This window comes from Lygodium microphyllum, chromosome 20, assembly GCF_053477565.2.
Source record: "Lygodium microphyllum isolate KBCC chromosome 20, Lygodium_microphyllum_v1.1.10, whole genome shotgun sequence".
Lineage (NCBI taxonomy): Eukaryota > Viridiplantae > Streptophyta > Polypodiopsida > Schizaeales > Lygodiaceae > Lygodium > Lygodium microphyllum.
The window spans coordinates 59585966-59605889 of NC_141154.1; positions in this window are offsets into that span (position 1 = coordinate 59585966).

Below are 19924 nucleotides of genomic sequence, written 5' to 3' on the forward strand. Positions count from 1 at the left end.
GCCCAAATCTTAAGAATGTGCTTCCTACATTATCTGAAAGTACATGTCATAGGCTCGGTTTCAACATGTTGTATGCCCCATTTGGAGCAGCCTATCAAAAGTTATGACAATTTTACCTCAGTAGGCCTATCATGGACATCATGATGTCCCTAGTCTTTACCCACCCATTTTCATTGTAATGTGGCTCAGAGTAGTACTCTACACCCCATCCCATAAACCCATCTATCACTCCCCTCTAGTTGTCTTCATTTTTTAGGGCCAAAACCTTTCGAATGGGGATGGATTGTAACAAGCAGGATACATAGGAACTAGGCGTTAAACACCCATTCACACTCACCATGGTATATAAAGTGTAAGAGTCCTAGTTTAGGGCAACTAGTTATTACCAATAATATACTCTTCACCTTCATCTTCAGCTTCCATGGCTTCCTCCTTCTTTCTCTCTCCTCTACTAGTCTCTCTTTCTCTCCTTCTTTCTCTCTCCTCTTAGCTTTATTCATTACGATTATAAGTGGGTGTTTGCACTTTGCATAGCATAGATGCAATGTGAATAACATTCTACAAGTTGATTTAATTTTAGATACATCACAGAATCATATTGAAAAAACGTTGATGCAAGGCCGAAAATTAGAGTTTGTGCAATTGCTAATATGCTATGATTGTGAGTGAAGATAGTGGTGGTAGATAACTATCCAACATGCAAATTAGCCAAAAGGTGTATGAGCCAAACACTCTCAATCGTAGCTATGAAATAAAGAAAGACATCTTCAAACCTATCTCCATAGGAGTAGTGAGGATAGGCTTGGCGTTAGCAAGACCAAATCTCTGCAATAATGTCTCAACGTGCTTTGGTTGACACAAAACTATATCTCCATCACATTGCATGAGGCTGGATGCCCAAATAATGATGCAATAGCCTATTTCTGACATATCAAAAGCTTAATTCATTTGAGTCTTAAAATCATCAATATGTGTCTCATTAGGACCAATGAGGAGCATGTCATCACCATAAACTACAATGGATAGAGATAGTCACGCTCATGTCTAACATATAAGGTGCTCTTTGAGAAAGACAAATGTGTGCAAAGTCAAGAGGAGAGGGATGAGCCAAGAGTATCCATCTAAAGACGACATGAGGAGTAGAATAAGGGTGGGGGATAAAGGAGTATAAGAAACAGCGAAATAAGGAGGAGAAGAAGAGGATCATATCACTTTATTCTTGATCCTTTTATAGCTTGCGCTATCTATGTTGTCAAGAAGTCTGTTTGACATAATCCTCACCTAATCCACTATCTTGTATTAGTGCATCATTGGTATCAAAATTGATGGTCTCTTTTTCAGCCACCTTCCATGAATGTTATTAAGAGTAGCCAATTACGTCATCTTGCGCTGGACACATAGCATGCATGGAGAACATGAACCCACATGAGTTATTCTTTGATAGCACTTTCATATTTTAGAATGGACCCATTTGGTGCAGGATCAAGTAGTGCAATTCTCCATTTTGGCATGGAGCTTAATGTTGGTCACAACCTCTTCTACCTTTGTGTGTTGATTGGCCACTTTTATATGTGCATTGATTTTAGGCCTCCTCCTTCGACTTCTTCAGCAAGGTGTGCTTTTTCTTGATTGGGATAGAAGCAACAGTGGCCTAAGCTTGAGTGTGATGTTTGGGATTGATAGGTTATCAAAGAGGGGTTTGGCCTAGTTGCATGGTCCATGGAGTCTAAGTTTTTCTAGACTACTAGCAGGATGTGCTTTATGAGGTACTTGACCTCGATATCCACATTAGCAAAGAGTTAGTGTTGTTTACTCTATAGAACCTCACAAGCAGAGGTGACTGCATCCAATAGCATATAAGAGAGCATATACATAAGCCAAGATATCCACTATCTCAAGGAACCAAGCTCTACCAAGTAAGTGCAACCATCCCCCATTTGAAGCGAATTAGGAATGCAAAATAAGTAAGCAAAGCTCAAGACATATACATCAAAGTATCCATGAAGCCCAAGTGCATGACAAATACTTCCGAGAGCATAACTATCAAATGAAGCTTCAATACCCATAAGTGAGTAAGTATAAAGGCTCAAAACAACTGACCAAAGCCCAAATACATCAAATGTAGCTCAAATCCAAGTGTCAAAGCATATCATAACCATATGTGGCCTCACATATTAATGCTAAACATCAGTATAGACATGTAGCATACTCAAAATACCATGTATTCATAATATGTATTCAAAGCATGAAACTCACTATTATATTCTTATTGTCCAAGCTGTTATGACATCAATAAACATTTGCAAAGTTGAGCTAATCAAGCTCTAATTGAAGTAGCCTCCCAAACGCATAACCATATCGTCTTGGCACCAAAATAGTATCCTTGAAGAATCAAACATGCATTATGGAATTTATTGTTTGCTATCCAAACTAAAACTATTTGGTTTTGTATGAAACCCTCCAAGCACACTGCATACTGTACTGGGAGAGGGGAGATTGTGGACGATGTGTCTCCTCTACCTTTAGATTTGCAATGGTCCTCATAAAATGAGAGGAGTGCTCTCAACAAGGTCTAGCACCATAAGTGCTCGCCCTCACATGGAAGCTCCAGCATTTTGCTTCCCATAAATTTTAAGGGCAGTGTCACAGTAATTTTTGGCCTCTTTTTGCTTATATATTTTCATGTAAAGCACAATTATACTAACATACACTGAAGCAACAGTGGTACGGGTTTCACCATTCACACTTCTGAAGAGATTGAGAGCCTTTTGATAAGAGAAAATGGCCTTATCAAACCTACCCAATGGAACATATGCATCACCAATGCTACAGTCAACAACAACCACATCCGCACCCTTGCCATTTGATTGCAAAGTAGCACTTGCTAGCACTAGATGTTGAAGAGCTGCCTCATGAGCTCCCTTCCTACTGAGAATCAATGCCAAAAATCTTCTATCTATTGCTTCTTCTAAAGAGGTTGCTGGCTATTAACACTATGGAACTTTAGAGTATGCTCACAAATCTCTTCTGGTTCTCTGAGTTGTAGAGCCTTTATGTATGCTTCCACAAGATAACTACATCTTTCTCCCACTTGTTTATTCATATCACCTAATGCACCTTTCTACATTTCATAAGCAATCCTGTAATAGGAGAGTGCCCTGAATTGTTTACCAAGCAATGCAAGAATATCCCCCAATTGCACGTACCAAGGAAAGGTAGCAAGAGCATGATCTATTCCTTATTGTAAGTTAAGAATAGTAGCAGCTTGCTGCAAAATAGGTATGGCTTCTTCAAACTGGCCTAGCCTACAATGGATGGCTGCCAGGATGTGTAAACTCGTTACAAGGTCTAGTTTGCAACATTGATTTGAGAGATTTTCTTCTCAAGCACATTCACCAATAATAGTTGCCTAGCCTTCTTGCTTCAATTTTCCTCATACTCTTACTGAACGTCTTGCCCAGGATCTTAGACTTCTTCGTGAAAGAAATTCTATGGTTTGTTTGGTTTTTGGGAGTATAAGCCCTTGTGTGTACGCCACCAATAGAACCTTGGAGATGCTTTTACTCAGTGGCAACAAGGAGTTTCTGAGAAGTCATGGTTGCTCACCAAGATCAGTGAATTTGCAAGCCTTTTCTATACATCTTTTGAGCTCATGTGGCCATTTTTCCCTCCAATGTGGTGTTCATCTTCAAGCTCTTGATGCATAAGTTCCCATGATGGAACCTTTAATGCAAGATTTTCATAGGTAAAAGAGAAATTAAGGGATTTTTGAAAAGGACTCTATGAAAACTTGAAGAGAGGATCTCCAGATTTAGTCTTCTTCCAATTGTAGATGTCCTACAAGTTAATGCTAATCATTGTCCATGTCTTGTATTTGTAGTACTTGTCTAGAATTGATTTTTATGATGAAAAATTGGACTAAATATGAAAGAAAAGAGGAGAAAATTTGATCAAAGACCAATACTCTGATACCACTTGTTGGGGAGAAAATTGGAGAGAGAGAAAGAGAAAAGAGAAAAATGCAAAAGAGAGAGGAATACATAAGAGAGAGAAAGAGAGTGACGAGGAGAGAGGAAGACTAGAAATGGAAAGAGAAAGATAAGGAAGAAGAAGAGAGATAGCTAGAAGCCATGAAAAGACAAGAGGAGCTAGAGAGAGAAGAAGGACAAAGTTGTATATTTGTATTAAAAATTTGATATCTTGTACATGTGTCCTTTACTCTTATATATGCCCCTAATTCCACTCTTTACATAAATTTGCTTCTTGCTACCACCACCTCTTGAAGGAAAGATACACATTCATGCACTGTGGAGCTTTGCAAGAGTGTTCTTCAGGCTTGAAGAAAAGCTATGCAAGCTTATTATAAGCGGATCTTGGTATTCATGATGCGTGTGAGAAACTAAGAGAGAGACAACCGTTGTGCTTCAAAGTCGAACCTCTTAAAAGATTAAAAGGGTGTCCAAAGTCCCATCATTGAGGTTGTAGAAGCCCATGAAGTAAAGGAAGGGAAAGAGCTCATAAAATGAAAAAGAGGAAGAGAATTGCTATTCAATGGGGGCCTAGCCCCCCCTTGTTTATTTTATATTGTCAAAGATAAGGGGGTGGGGCGGGGTGCTGAGGAGCTTCCATCTTCCAAAGCACCGCATGCCTTGCTCCCTCAGCCTTAGGGTGGAGGGGGGCGAGTGGTCGTCGTCTGGCAAAAGAGCAAACATGGCAGAATACCGGCTGTGGCGGCAGCTCCGAACCTGACCTTGTATCATGCATGCACCCCACGTGGTAACTCTCCTTGTGCTTATCTCCTCTCCTTTCTGCTAATTGAGAGCTCATTCAGTGCATGGGGGTGTATGTGCCCGATACGACCATAGCTTCACACTTGCAAGTTGCACTTACGTGTGTGCATAAACACGCACTTGACGCTGCACCTGCCCTAGAGCCCTCGCACTTCTATCCACCCCTTGAACTCACCCACTTGTGCACTTTGCAACCATCACATGAACACACTTCACTATGCACATATGACATTAACACTACCCGCTTATCATTGTACTAGTGTACCATATGACATTAACTACACACACTCATCTTTCTACTACTGTACCATGCAAACTATTGCACCTCCCAATAGTTGCTGTACTCATCTTTGTACTAGTGTACCATATGACAGCAACTACACGCACTCATCTTTCTACTAGTGTACCATGCACACTATTGCATCTCCTAGTTGGTGCACTTTTGAGCATTAAAATTGTACACTTGTGCATACTCACACATGCGAGTACTTGTAATTGTGCGGTGTGTACACCTATTACCTTGTATGCACTCCACCCTCGCACTAAACTCTTGTACACCAAACTTCGCACTTTGCACTACAACCTTGCACATACACCCTCACATGTGCACTTGGCCATCACACAGAACCTAGTGCACTTGCGTGCACAAGACCCTTGCATGTGCACCGCATCCCTACACTTACACTCATACACACACTCGTTCACACTCACAATAGACCTGGGCTATCAATCCATCCCTCCTTCCTTTTCTTTCTTTGGCAAAGCGCCTACCTTTTTTGCAAGGTAGGGTTAACGAGCAAGAGGAGGAAGGAATGAGGCATCTCCTAGTCTCCAATGCTTGTGTGATATCCCACCATTCACAATAGACCAACACATAGATCCTTGCACCCTAGTGCACTCGTGTGCGTTCATTTGCACTTGTATACACCCATATGTATGTCAGAGTGAAGTAATGTGGAAGCGAATGACCAAGACAAAGAGTGAACAGAGAGAGAAAGAGATAGTGAAACACAAAAAAATATACACTGAAGAATGTTGTATCAGGATGTAGAAATATACATGGGTGTAGAGAGAATATTTGTGTATGTCTCCATCTTGAAAATCTCACTCTCCGTCAGCCCCGAGGTCAGTCTCCATGGTTTGGAGCAGCCTAAAATATGTGAGAACAACTGTTGGAGACAATTGAAATCAGGCCCAATAAATAGGCCAGGAAAAATGCAAAAATAATGCAAGTTGACTCGCTAGTAGTTGTTTGACTACAACAAACTAGCCAATTGTGCCACATGGTATATGCCATGACTCCTGCTATACAGACTGAATCCACGTGAATTGCTCAAAGAAATTGCTGCAAAACTACTCAGATCTAAAACTATGTGTCCAAGGAATGCCAAACTCTAACACCCCCTCTTAGATCTTGGACACGGTAAAAAGCTAAGGGATGTGGAGTGCTGGCTAAGTATAGTCTAGGGAAGCACCTTGGTAAACAAATCTACAAGATTGTCCTCTGTCTTGCAATAGACTAGGGAAATGGTCTCATCCAAGATCTTCTCCCAAATGAAATCGTATCAGATCTCAATATGCTTCATTCGAGTACGAAACACACGATTCCTTGCGAAGGCAATGCAACTCTCATTGTTGCATTGTAAACAATAGGACTTGTCTACATGAGCATTTAAGCTCCTTCAAGAGCCTATGAAGCCACAATATCTCACATGTAGTAGAAGATGATGTTTGATCCTTTGCCTCAGGGTTGAGGAAAGGGCAACCGTGGGTTGCTTCTTGCTACTCCATGAAACAACACCAACATCCAAGGTAAAACAATATCCTAGCGTGGACATTTGATTATCCACATCACTAGTCCAATCTGAATCACTCCAATCTGTAAGTACCAAGTCTATAGCACCTATACCAATAGGATAATAGATCCCAAGATCACGAGTCCCCCACAAGAACTGCAAAATCCTCTGAGCAGCCTAACAATGCACCATCTTGGGTTCACTTATAAACTCGACTAGCCGACCTACAGTGTAACATAAGTCAACATGGGTATTAAGAAGCCACATTGAGGAACAAATGAACTGCCTATATCGAATAACATCTGCCAAAGGAGATTTGAATAAGATGTACCCTTCTGATTCGGGTCCATAGAAGTTGTGAGAGACTTGCATCCCTCCATCTCACACATAGTCAAAAGCTCATGTACATATCGCTACTGGGAAATAAAGATTCCCCTCGGAGTCTGATAGATCTCATGACCTACAAAGAAGTGAAGAAGCCCCATATTCGTCATCTCAAACTCCTCATCAAGTGCTGCCTTCGTTTGCTCCACCATTTGAGTATGGTCACCTGTCACAATCAAGTCATCCTCCACATAAAAGACAAACAACACACGACCTCCACTTGAGGTGTGTACATACAACTAGGGGTTGGCTTTGGAACGTCCACACCCTAATTTCTCCTAGAGGAATGAGTCAATCTTCTCATTCCAAGCATGGGAAGCCTCCTTAAGGCCATAGAGAGCCTTTTGCAACATGTACACCTTACCATTAGAAGAATTGAAGCCTGGAGGCTGCTCAACATAGATCTCCTCCTTCAATTCCCCATTAACGAAGGTAGACTTCACATCCGATTGATAGACCGGCCATCTCCTATGGCTAGTCAAGGCAAGAACTATGCAAATAGTGGCCATTTGAGCTATAGGGGCAAAAGTATCATGAAAATCAATGCATGGGCACTGTGCAAAACCTTTAGCAACAAGGTGGGCCTTATGCTTTTCCAAACTACCATCATTGTGATACTTGGTCTTGAAGACCCATTTGATGCCAATGATCTTTTTATGAGGAGGATTCCGTACGAGACACTAAGTGCCATTCCTTTCAATTGACTCTAGCTCCTGCTCCATCACTTTCTACCAACGGCCATGCTATAAAGCCTCCTTGATAGAAGTGGGCTCTTGATCCTGCATGACATGAGTCATCAAACATCATAATTAGTGTAAAAAAGCTTAGTGTGTGGTGCTTGATTCCTCCAAGAACGTTGTAAACCATCTCGCGGGTTCCTCTGGGGCCCCCTCAATCCCTGCATCACAAAGAGTGTCACGAACCCAACAAGGAGGCTGAATCTCGCCTCATTGCTCTCCATCTGCTAAAGTTTCAGGAAGGCCCATCAATAGTAGGGGAGCAATTGATGAATCTGATGGCTGAAACTAAGCTCCTCATCTAAAGAAGAGTCCTCAAGAGGCACATGCTCCAAAGGAATAGTCGTTGACGCCCAACTATCACCGAGATCTCCAAGAACAAGGCGTTCCTCACGCCCTCTAAGGATGTGGAGTTTCCATGAACCAAACATCATGGTTCGTGTAGATATCTTGTTTAATAGGATCATACAATCGGTAGCCTTGAGACTACGAGCTATAGCTTACAAACACCTATCGTTTGGAAGCCACTTCAAATTTTTCATACTGTGTCTTTGGGACGTGACCATAGGCTTCACACCTAAACACCCAAAATTAAGAAACATCTAGCTTAGACCCAAAGTACACCTAATATGGTGTCGCACCAACAACAACGAAAGTAGGAGAATGATTAAGGATGTGAACTACAATAGCCATAGGCTCAGCCCATAGACATTGAGGTGTTTGATGATGCTCCATCATGGTACATGTCATCTCCATCACACTGCGATTCTTCTACTCCAAGATGCCATTCTCATGAGGGATGTTTGTAGTGGCAAACTCCTAGTGAATACCATGATCTTCACAAAAACGAGCAAGCTCATTAGAAACAAATTGTCTGCCTTATCCGATCTTGAGGTCTTTAGCTTCTAGCCCGATTGGTTCTCCTCAAAGAGCAACCAATCCTTAAAGTTGGAGAAAGTCTCCGACTTTAGCTTTAAGAAATAAGCCCATGTCATTCTACTGTAATCATCCACAATTAGCATGTTATATAAGCTCCTACGAAGGGACTCCATCCTCATCGGTCCACAAAGCTCAGTAGAAACAAGCTCCAAGGGTGCTGAAGACTACCTTGAAGCCTTACTAGGAACATCATCAAAAGTCTGCTTCCGACGGATGTAGGATACACAAGGCTACTAGCTCACCACAATATCCAGCAAACCTTGAACAAGCTATCCCTTGGACACATTCGGAAGGTAATCATAATTGAGATGGCCAAACGGAGCATGCCAAAGACGAACTGTCACCAATGAGAATCTGGCCATGCAAAGGCCGCAAATGAGCAATACTTGTTGCTGAAGAAAGAGTCATGTGCTGTGAGGCACCACTATCAACAATCCACTCCCGAGTGTATGGGGTTATCAATGCAACTTCAAAAGCCGTGAGGGTTGAACCCTCAACCACCTCCAAGTGGAGAAAAGCAGTTGATGAGGGAGTAGTCACCGCTCCAAAATCCTTTGAAGATTTCTCCCTCTTCTCCTTCATTTCCTTCTCCTCCTCCTTGTCAGGGCAATCCTTTTTCCAATGATCTATTTTGCCACAAATGTAACAAGTAGACTCCTTTTCTTTGTTCTTCTTAGATTTGTCCTCCTTCTTTTTCTTTTGATCCTTCCCTTTCTTCTGAGAGGATTAACTAACCAAGGCCTTAGATTTAGAAGCATTGGCCCCTTCAATTGCTCCTCTTGGTCCATGACCATAGGAAAACCAACTCTTCCCATTGAAGAATCTCAGACTGCCCTAAAGCAATCAAGGCGGAATAAAAACTACTAAAATGGGGTGGTAACTGTGAGAGAAGAGTTATTGCTATGTCTTCAGAAGTGATCACCTTCCCTGCATTTTGAACTTGCATCTGAAGCTGCCTCAGCTTGTTGATATGCTCCCACATAGACGATGACTTGGTGACACACATGGTCCGCATCTACACATCCAAAGAAAGTCACTTCATGTGATGGTCATCTGATTGTACATCTAATCAAGCTCCAACCATATCTCTCAGGCAACTATTAAATGCTCAATATGAGAGATAATAGTTGTAGTACATGAGAGAAATAAAAATGAGTGAATGAGAGTATTGACTTTATCCCAATGTGCCTAAGCCTTTGCGAACTCCACCTTACCACTACAAGAGAGTCTAGACTCATCTCACGAAGAAGGACGATGAATAGCCTTTGGAACAAGCTTGACCAAATCATAGGACTCTAGAATGGCAAGTGTCATGACCCGCTAGATATGGTAGTTCTCGCCATCGAGCTTTTGATCTAATGGAAGAGATGGTAGGAAGGGCACCTTCTTCGGGTTCATGATTGCTTGAAACTCTGTTTTAGGCCTAAGAATACATATTCACCTACAATTCCTGCACAAAACACAAAGAGCAGCTTCGTCTAACTCTGATAATATAGCTTGCTAGGACTCTTGTTCACTTGTCCTACTCCTTCTTCACCCGTCGGAGGTGATGAAAAGGTAAAATCTGCACTTGAAGGCCCAAAATGCAACCTTCTTCCTTCTCTAATAGCAAAAACCAGTAGTACCTTCAGCAAATCTTCTCCTTTCTTGCACATGTATGCTCACCTTAGTCTTAATCTTATATGTAGCCCTCCTGCTCGCACTTGAATGCTGAAAACATAGCCTTGTGTCACACTAAAATCTCCTCTTCAGATGAGTCCACCCTAGTTCAATCTTTCAATGCTCTAATACCATGTCAAAGTGAAGCGATGCGGCAACGAATGACAAAGACAAAGAGTGAACAAGGAGAGAAGAGAGAGAGAGCGAAAGAGACAATGAAACACAAAAAATCTACAGTGAAGAATGCTATATAAGGATGCAAAAATATACACGAGTGTAGAGAAAAATCTACACATGTCTCCACCTCGAAGATCTTAGTCTTCGTCAGCCTCGAGGGCAGTTTACCACCTAAAATTTGTGAGAACAACTGTTGGAGACTGCTAAAATCAGGGCCAATAAATAGGCTAGGAGAAATGCAAAAAATAATGTAGATCGATTGTGCAATCAACTAGACAATCATAGCATATGTTCGGCTACACTGTGCAACTGCAGCAAACTGGCTAACTATGCCATGTGGCACCTATGCTCCTTGAGGCCTGCTATATGGATTGAATCTAGGTGGGCTACCTAGAGAAATTGTTGCAAATCTGCTCAGATGTGAAACTGTGTGCCCAAGGAATGCCAAACTCTAACAATGTACCCATATGCACCCTAATGCAGGGGCACTTGCAAGGTGCATGTTTGTGTACACTCCTCCACATTGCGTTTGCACCTTATACTGTGCACGTACTCTACTACTTTTGTGCACATGCAACTTGTACTGCTTGTAAGCGAGGGCTAAAGGGGATTAAGGGAGGATTATGTGGCATTGCGGCTTGTGCACATGTGGCATCTTACTGCACAACCTTACGCACTTGCACCCACCTAGTGCACATGTACTTGCACACACACCCATTTGCATGTGTGCACTCACTTGTACTGGCACTAGCATGTGCACTAGGACCTTGCACATGCATTAAACCCACCCATTGACCCTTAGTACTCATCCTAATAACCCTACACACCATTGTGTACTAGCTTCACCCTAGTGCACTACACTAGCACATGCATATTTGCATACAACCCATCAACCAAGTTCACTAACACCCATCACTTGCATTCCATTGTTGATCCTAGTGCATTATTGTGCACTAACCCTCACCTTGTAGCTTCTAGTGCAATATTTGTAGTGTACTATACATTTATGCAATGAGCATGAATGCACTACCCTAGTGCACTTTCACTTGCACACTACTCTATTTAGTACACTACATCCTACACACAACCTTACATCATCACCTGCACTACACATTTACACCATTGTGTACTCACTATTAGATTGAATTCACCAAACCTTATTGTAAATTGTGCACTACCACCTTCAAGTGCACACATAAGTGCACACCACCCTGTCACACCCATATACAGTTCCACAAGCCTCTTTCCTTTCAATACCAACCCTACACCCACCCTGTTCACAAGGGAGACTCAAAGGGAAGAAGAAAGGAGAAGGGTGACACCTTGTAGGGAACTAGTAAGTACTTGTACCCATACATGCACTAGTGTTCATTAGCATTGGCACTGACACATGCACTTGTGTACACTTGGGCACACTATCACATGCACGTGTAGTTGTGTACTCTTGTGCACATTTGTGCCTACACATTTCAATCACTCTAGGTCCACTACTTATAAACCTTACCTCCAACCTTCCTAGCACACTTTGTGTGCACTTGTGTGCCCTTGAGTGCAGTTAAGTGCACTTGCACTTAGGGGCACCTGCACTATCACATGCACTCGCAATTGCACACACTTGTGGCTATATCCTCAGTCACCCTAAACCTCTTGCAGATAAGCCACACCAAGCCTATCCTTATGCATTTTTGTATACTTGAATATACTTGTGTGTAGTCATGTCCCATTGTGTGCACTTGTGCATGCTTGAGTATTCATACACTTGCATTGACACATAATCCCACCTTATTGCACTATCCCTAGAGCCTTCCAACACCAAAACCTAGCCTTCGATCCTAAGTGCACTACACAAGTACACTAGCATACTACATTTGTGCAAAGTCCACATGCACAAGTGCATGGGCACTACTGCATACATGCACTAGTCTACTTGACTAGCACAATCCTAGTACACTCACATACACTTGCATGTTAGCATAACAAGTACATACCAACCCTCGCACACTAGCCTTGTGCATAGAGCATTTACACTTGTTCAAATGCATGGTGCACTCACCACCTGCACTAGTGCATTGCACTAGCGCATCTGCACACATGTACATATCCAATCCTAGCAAATGATTTTCCCCTTAGTGCAGTACCACAATGCACTAGAGCACCCATCCTTCATCTTAAGTGCACTCTTCCTTGCACAATCCATGATTAGGTCACCGTACATAGAGTACACCACTTCGCCCTAGTTCACATAAGTGCCCACATGCACCAAAAACACTTACCTTGGATCACCTTAACCTAGCATCCTAGTTTGCATCACCTAACCACACTTTAGTTTCCATCCTTCACAACCTAGTGCACTAGCACATTGCATATATGCGCATACCTTGTGCACTAGTGCAGTATTTTTGATCTTTGCGTACATAGACTAGTGCATACCCATTGTGGAATCGTCCACACAACCATCATAACTAACTCATATGGACATATATTGGTGCACATGTAGTCAACCTTCTAGTGCACTACCCTCATGCACATGTGCATTAGTGTACACTAACCTTTGCACACCTATCCCATTACCACCTTTGTGCACATATTCTTGACACATAACTTAGCTTACACATTTTGCATTAGTAGTAGCACATATGAAGATCAATCCACATATCCATTCTAGGATTCTTATCCTAGCATGCTCACCCTTACATGCTGCACCAACAGGCATACAAGCATAGGGCATACAGGCTGGATCACACTATTGCATACACATACACCTTTGTGCAAGTGAAACTTTGAGGATTGAAAAGTCAAAACATAAGAACCAAGAGAAACAAAAGAGCACTCATTGTCAAAAATCAACTAACCCCATTGAAACAACATTGTTGACTTGATCCTAGATTGTTTAAGGTGTTGTAAGTTGGTTGTTTTGTGGATTCACATGTTGTTTCGGAGAGAGAGAGAGAGAGAGAGAGAGAGAGAGAGAGAGAGAGAGAGAGAGAGAGAGAGAGAGAGAGAGAGAGAGAGAGAGAGAGAGAGAGAGAGAGAGAGAGAGAGAGAGAGAGAGAGAGAGAGAGAGAGAGAGAGAGAGAGAGATTAGTTGTGCACTATACACTTAAACACACTTGAATGTTGTTTAAAACTAAGAAAACATGTGATCATTGCTCAATATGGTCAACTTAAACTTGTAAAAAAATGTTGGGAAAACTAAAGGACTTAGCTGAGCCATGAAAAAAACAAGACCGTGGAAAAGCCAATGAGAACATGTCAAAAACCAAAGAACACCCAAAACATCAAACAAGAGACCTAGAACTTAACATAGATTGGAAATTCTAAACCCATTGAGAGCAAAGGCCCTAGTCCTCATAGGATGCCTTCTTGGACAACTTTTAGCCTACCTTCCCAATGCATTATAGAATTGGATTTCTCTAATATGATCCCAAAAGGCATGGTACCAAAGTTTGTAAAGTTGAATGACACATGCACAAATTGACCAGCAATCATCAATAATGATACATGACACCAGCTTGCATGATGCTAGCACAAGTATGCTAGGATGCAATACAAGCCCTAGGGCCGAGTTTAGATGAAGAAGAACGAGCAAAGAATACATACCTAGGTAACATCGAGTAGTCATATTGTGTAGCTCTTCATGGTGAACAAGAAATCTTTTCAAATGACTAAGACAAAAAATGGACACGTGTTCGAAAAGGCCAAAACCCTTACCCAACTTTATAGAGAGATGGTTCAAATACAACTCAAAATACAAACAATGTGTGATCTACTACTTAGAAAAATGGTACAAAATGCACATCTTGCAATCATCACAAGACTTGATACTTCAAAAAATCAACCAAAGCAATGCCACACAAACCTAAAGATTATTGAAATTCCTAGCAACCAAGTCATGTGGCCCAATACTGCCCAAAACAACCACAACCCAATGCAAACAACCCTTGATGCATTGAGTGTGGTTACACTCACTTGTATCAAGATTGTCCTAAATGTAGGTCATCCAATAGCAATGAGCCTAACATCTCCATGCACATGGCTAAGGCTACCGCTATCAACCTAGAAGATAAAGAGTTGATTCTACCTGCCTATCTTAGTCAAATTAATTGCTAAACAAGAGCAGTAGTTGCAGCACTCATTGAGAATGAGTTGACTATAATATCTCACCTAATTGGAAATCCAAAACTTGTACTGACAGATACAACAATCAACCCATACGGGGGATTTCCATACTCTCTTTCAGGAAAATGTAAAATTTCTATGGCCTTAGTAAATAAAACCTTGCCAATTATGATATATGTCCTTCCAAATCAAGAAGACATAAAAAAGGAGTTTCTCTTTTTGGAAGACCTTTTAACCACACAACTAAGTGTAATGTGGACTATGAGGCACATCAATTACATTGACTCTACTTGGTGTCAAGATAATCACAACTTTTGGGAAATGCAACCTTGTTGATTTTCAAGGGGAGGGCCTATCTCCAAGCCAAGATGAGACCCTAGATTGTAATGTAAGAAATTTCTTAAAGATTGCTTAGGAAAAGTGAGTCTCGCTCAGTGTTGGGGGTAAAGGTGCATGTGCCTATGCCACCCTATATTTAATTCACACACCATGATTGCACACATATACATTGTAGGTGGTAGATGCCCATCATTATTGCTTTATTCTTTATTTTTAAATGACTATTTAATAAAGGAAGGCCAATCACAAATTGTGACTATTGGATTTCTCAAATATGGTATCTCTCTCTCTTGCTCCATCTGCCATAACTCTTGTTTTGATCTTGCTTCTACTCGAGCTCTACCTTTCAACTAGTATCAAAGCCATCCATTTGAGGAGCTTCTTCATCCTTTGCTTCAGCCCTAGATTCAAACCTTTAGCTCAAGGTTTCATTGCAGCCATTGTTTCCTCCTCTTGAGGTGTGCATTGAGTCTTCTCTTCTCCTAGCTTGTTCCAACTTTCTCCTAGCTTGTTGAGAGCTTCCCAAGGCTTAGTTGAGCCTTGTTGAGTGCTTATTAAACTAATAATATTTATTCTATCATTTTTGAGTGGATATAGAGCATGCTATAGAAGTTGTGGATAGCTATGGTAGCTTGATAACACTATCGTATTTTGGAAAGAACTTTTTCATACTATATAGATTTGGGTGTTTTATTAGCCAGAAATAAAGAGTGTGATGAGGGATACATCTTAGGTACTCATGGAGTTCATTCTGTGAAGTTTTTTGTTCTATGTTTATTACAAAACCACATAGTTTTAGTTTGGATAGCAAACAATAGATTCCATAATGCATGTTTGATGCTTCGAGGATGCTATTTTGGTGCCAAGACGGTATGGTTATGCATTTGAGAGGTTACTTGGATTAGAGCTTGATTAGTTCAACTTTGCAAATGTTTCTTGATGTCATAACAGCTTGGACAATAAGCATACAATAGTGAGCTTTATGCTTTGAATACATATTATGCCTACATGGTATTTTGAGTATGCTACATGTCTATACTAATGTTTAGCATTAATATGTGAGCCCACATATGGTTATGATATGCTTTGACGCTTGGATTTGAGCTATATTTGATGTACTTGGGCTTTGGCCAGTTGCTTTGAGCTTTTATGCTTACTCACTTATGGGTATTGAAGCTTCATTTGATAATTATGCTCTCGGAAGTATTTGTCATGCACTTGGGCTTCTTGGATACTTTGATGTATATGTCTTGAGCTTTGCTTACTTATTTTGCATTCCGAATTCGCTTCAAATGGGAGGTGGTTGTACTTACTTGGCAGAGCTTGGTTCCTTGAGATAGTGGATATCTTGGCTTATGTATATGCTCTCTTGTATGCTATTGGATGCAGTCACATCTCCTTGTGAGGTCCTACAGAGTAAAGAACACCAACTCTTTGCTGATGTGGATATCATAAAGCAAATCGTGCTAGTAGTCTAGAAAAACTTGGACTCCATGGACCATGCAACTAGGCCAAACCCCTCTTTGATGCCCCATCAATCCCAAACTTTGCATTCAAGCTTAGGCCATTGATGCTTTTATCCCAATCAAGAAAAAACACACCTTGCTAAAGAAGTCCAAGGAGGAGGCCTAAAACTAATGCACATACAAAAGCGGCCAATCAACACACAAAGGTAGAAGAGGTTGTGACCAACATTAAGCTCCATGCCAAAATGGACAATTGAAGGGGAGACTGACCTAGTCCGCGAGGCCCTAGCATCTAAGCACATGATGTGTATCCCAGTAGCTCATAGTGGAGAGGGTAGAACACGATCAACTCAAGCAGGATACGAGGCTTGACGCGCACCTACTACTTGAAAATCTAGTAGTTGAGCTCCATGCCCATCAAAGTTTGCAACCTCTACACTAGGCCAACATGGACCTTTGGCTTGAGCACAATAGCCTCCACTACTCCCTGTTCCAATCCATCGGCTCCTCTAGGACCCCGCCCCGCTTGACTCTACCCCATTGCCCCATTTAGATTTGCAACTCTTGCTTGGTCTACCACTACTAACTTTGCAAAGCCCGGTCCCAACCCCACACTCGCACTACTTGATCCTGCACCAGATGGGTCCATCCTAAAATATGAAAGTGCTATTGAAGAATAACTCATGTGGGTTCCACTTCTCCATGCATGCCATGTGTCAAGCACAAGATGACCTAATTGGATACTCAAAATAAGATTCGTGGAAGGTGGCTAAAAAAGAGACCATCAATTTTGACAGTAATAATGCACTAATACAAGACAATGTATTAGTTGAGGATTATGTCAAATAGACTTCTTGACAGCATAGATAGCGCAAGCTATAAAAGGATCAAGAATGAAGTGATATGGTCTTCATCTCCTCCTCCTTATTTTGTTGTTTCTTATACTCCTTTATCCCCCACCCTTATTCTACTCCTCATGTCGTCTTTAGATGGATACTCTTGGCTCATCCCTCTCCTCTTGACTTTTCACACATTTATCTTTCTCAGAGAGCACCTTATATGTCCATTGTAGTTTATGGTGATGACATGCTGCTCATTGATCCTAATGAGACACATATTGATGATTTTAAGATTAAATTGAATTAAGATTTTGACATGTCAAATTTAGGCTATTACATCATTATTTGGGCATCCAACCTCATGCAATGTGATGGAGCTATAGCTTTGTCTCAACGAAAGGACGTTAAGACATTATTGCAGAGATTTGGTCTTGCAAATGGTGAGCCTATCCTTGCTATTCCGATGGAGATAGGTTTTGAATATTTCTTTCTTTATCAACAAGCTATTGAATGCTTGATTTATGTATGCATTGTGATGCCTAACATTCAAGTTGTAGTTTCACAAATGAGCAAGTCAGGGGGGGTGGGTCATTACCACTAGATTTACATGCTTTTTTAAATTTTGACTAGGCTGGTTGCTATGACACTTGTATATCTGCAAGTGGTTTTTACTTCATGCTTTGACAGCTCATGTATATCATGGTTGAGCAAGAAGCAGCCCATTGTGGCAACTTCTATTTGTGAAGTTGAGTACATGGTAGCTTTCATAGCTATGATTGAGAGTTTTTGGCTCATACACCTTTTGGCTAATTTGGATGTTGGCTAGTTATCTGCCACCACTATCTTCACTCACAATCAGAGCATATTAGCAATTGCACAAACTCTAATGTTCGGCTTTGCATCAACGTTATTTCAATATGATTCTACGATGTATCTAAAATTAAATTAACTTGAAGAATGCTATTCACATTGCATCTATGCTATGCAAAGTGCAAACAGCCACTTGCAAAATGAATGAAGTTGAGAGGAGAGAGAAAGGAGAGAAAGAAAGACTAGTAGAGGAGAGAGAAAGATGAAAAAGATGGGATAAAGAAGGAGGAAGCCATGGAAGCTGAAGATGAAGGTGAAAAGTATGCCCTTGGTAATAACTAGTTGCCCTAAACTGGGACTCTTACACTTTGTATACCACGGTCACTGTGAATGGGTGTCTAACCCCTAGTTCCTATGTATCCCGCTCATTACAATCCATCCCCACTCGGAAGGTTTTTGCCCTGAAAAATGAAGATAACTAGAGGGGAGTGATAGATGGGTTTAAGGGGGGTGTAGAGTACTATTCTGAGCCACATTACAATGAAAATCAGTGGGTAAAGACTAGGGACAATATGATGTCCATGATAGGCCTACTAAGGTGAAATTGTCATAACTTTTGATAGGCTACTCCAATTGGGGGGTACCACATGTCGAAGCGGAGCTTATGACATGTACTTTCAGCTAATGTAGGAAGCACATCCCTAAGATTTGGGCAAGTACAAAGTTGTTCTAAAATAGTGTGCAATCTGCAAGTAGGGGGTGGTCAAACAGGGGCATAACTAGCTAGTCTTCAGCTCGTTGGGCATCTTAGAGATGAGGAAATTCACTGAAAATAGTGGCTGGGAGCCAAGAGACTTCTTCCAGGGGTAGGCCTTGCCATTTGATTAGGTACTTCTTGATGGACCGAGATCTTAAGGGCTTATATTGTCGCCCAATGATTGCCTCAGGAATATATTGAATGATACCTTCTTTGTCTATGGGGGAAAGTTCTTCCACACATGGTCCACTTAGATGCCTATGAAGGGCTTTGGATGGTTGACATGAAACAAATTGTGAATCTTGGTGGTAGGTGGAAGCTCTAATCGGTAGGCCAAGTCACCAACTCTCTTAAGGATCTAATAGGGACCATAGAAATGGTGGGCCAGCTTGTTACTACTGCTCTCTTTGAGAGTGGAGTAATGGGACTTAGGCACTTTCAAGAGGACCAATTCCCCTTCTTGAAATTCCAAATACCTTCTTTTCTCATCAACATAGAGTTTTATGTGAGTTTGTGCCTTTTCAAGATTTACTTTGCATTGCTTAAGTAGGTCGGCCTACATATGATCCAGCTCGACTTTTTTCTGAGGGTTGATCTTATCATTGAACAAGATTGTAGGGAGGGGAACCTTATAACCATATAATGCCTCAAAAGGGGAAACCCCAATGCTAGAGTTGGAGGAGTTATTATAGGCAAACTCAGCCAAGTGGAGCCATGTATCCAATTGTGTTGTACATCATGGCAAAAGTGTCACAAGTACATCTCAAGCCATTTATTTATTATTTCAATCTGGCTATCTATCTGGGGATGGTATGTAGTGGATGGAGCAAGCTTGGTGCTCATAGATGTGAAAAGTGTCTGCCAAAAGTTGCTCATAAACTTAGCGTCCTAAATTCTAATCATATACTATGACTTGTGGTGAGCCATGCAACTTGAAGACATATTCCATAAACTGAGTGGCCACTTGAGAGGTAGTCTATTGTGTCTTAGTGGGGATAAAGTGGAAAACTTTGGTGAGGAGATCAACTACCACCTATATATTGTTCCATCATTTCTTGGTAAACTAGGAGGCTCATGATGAAGTCCATGGTAATATGTGCCCATTTTCCTTC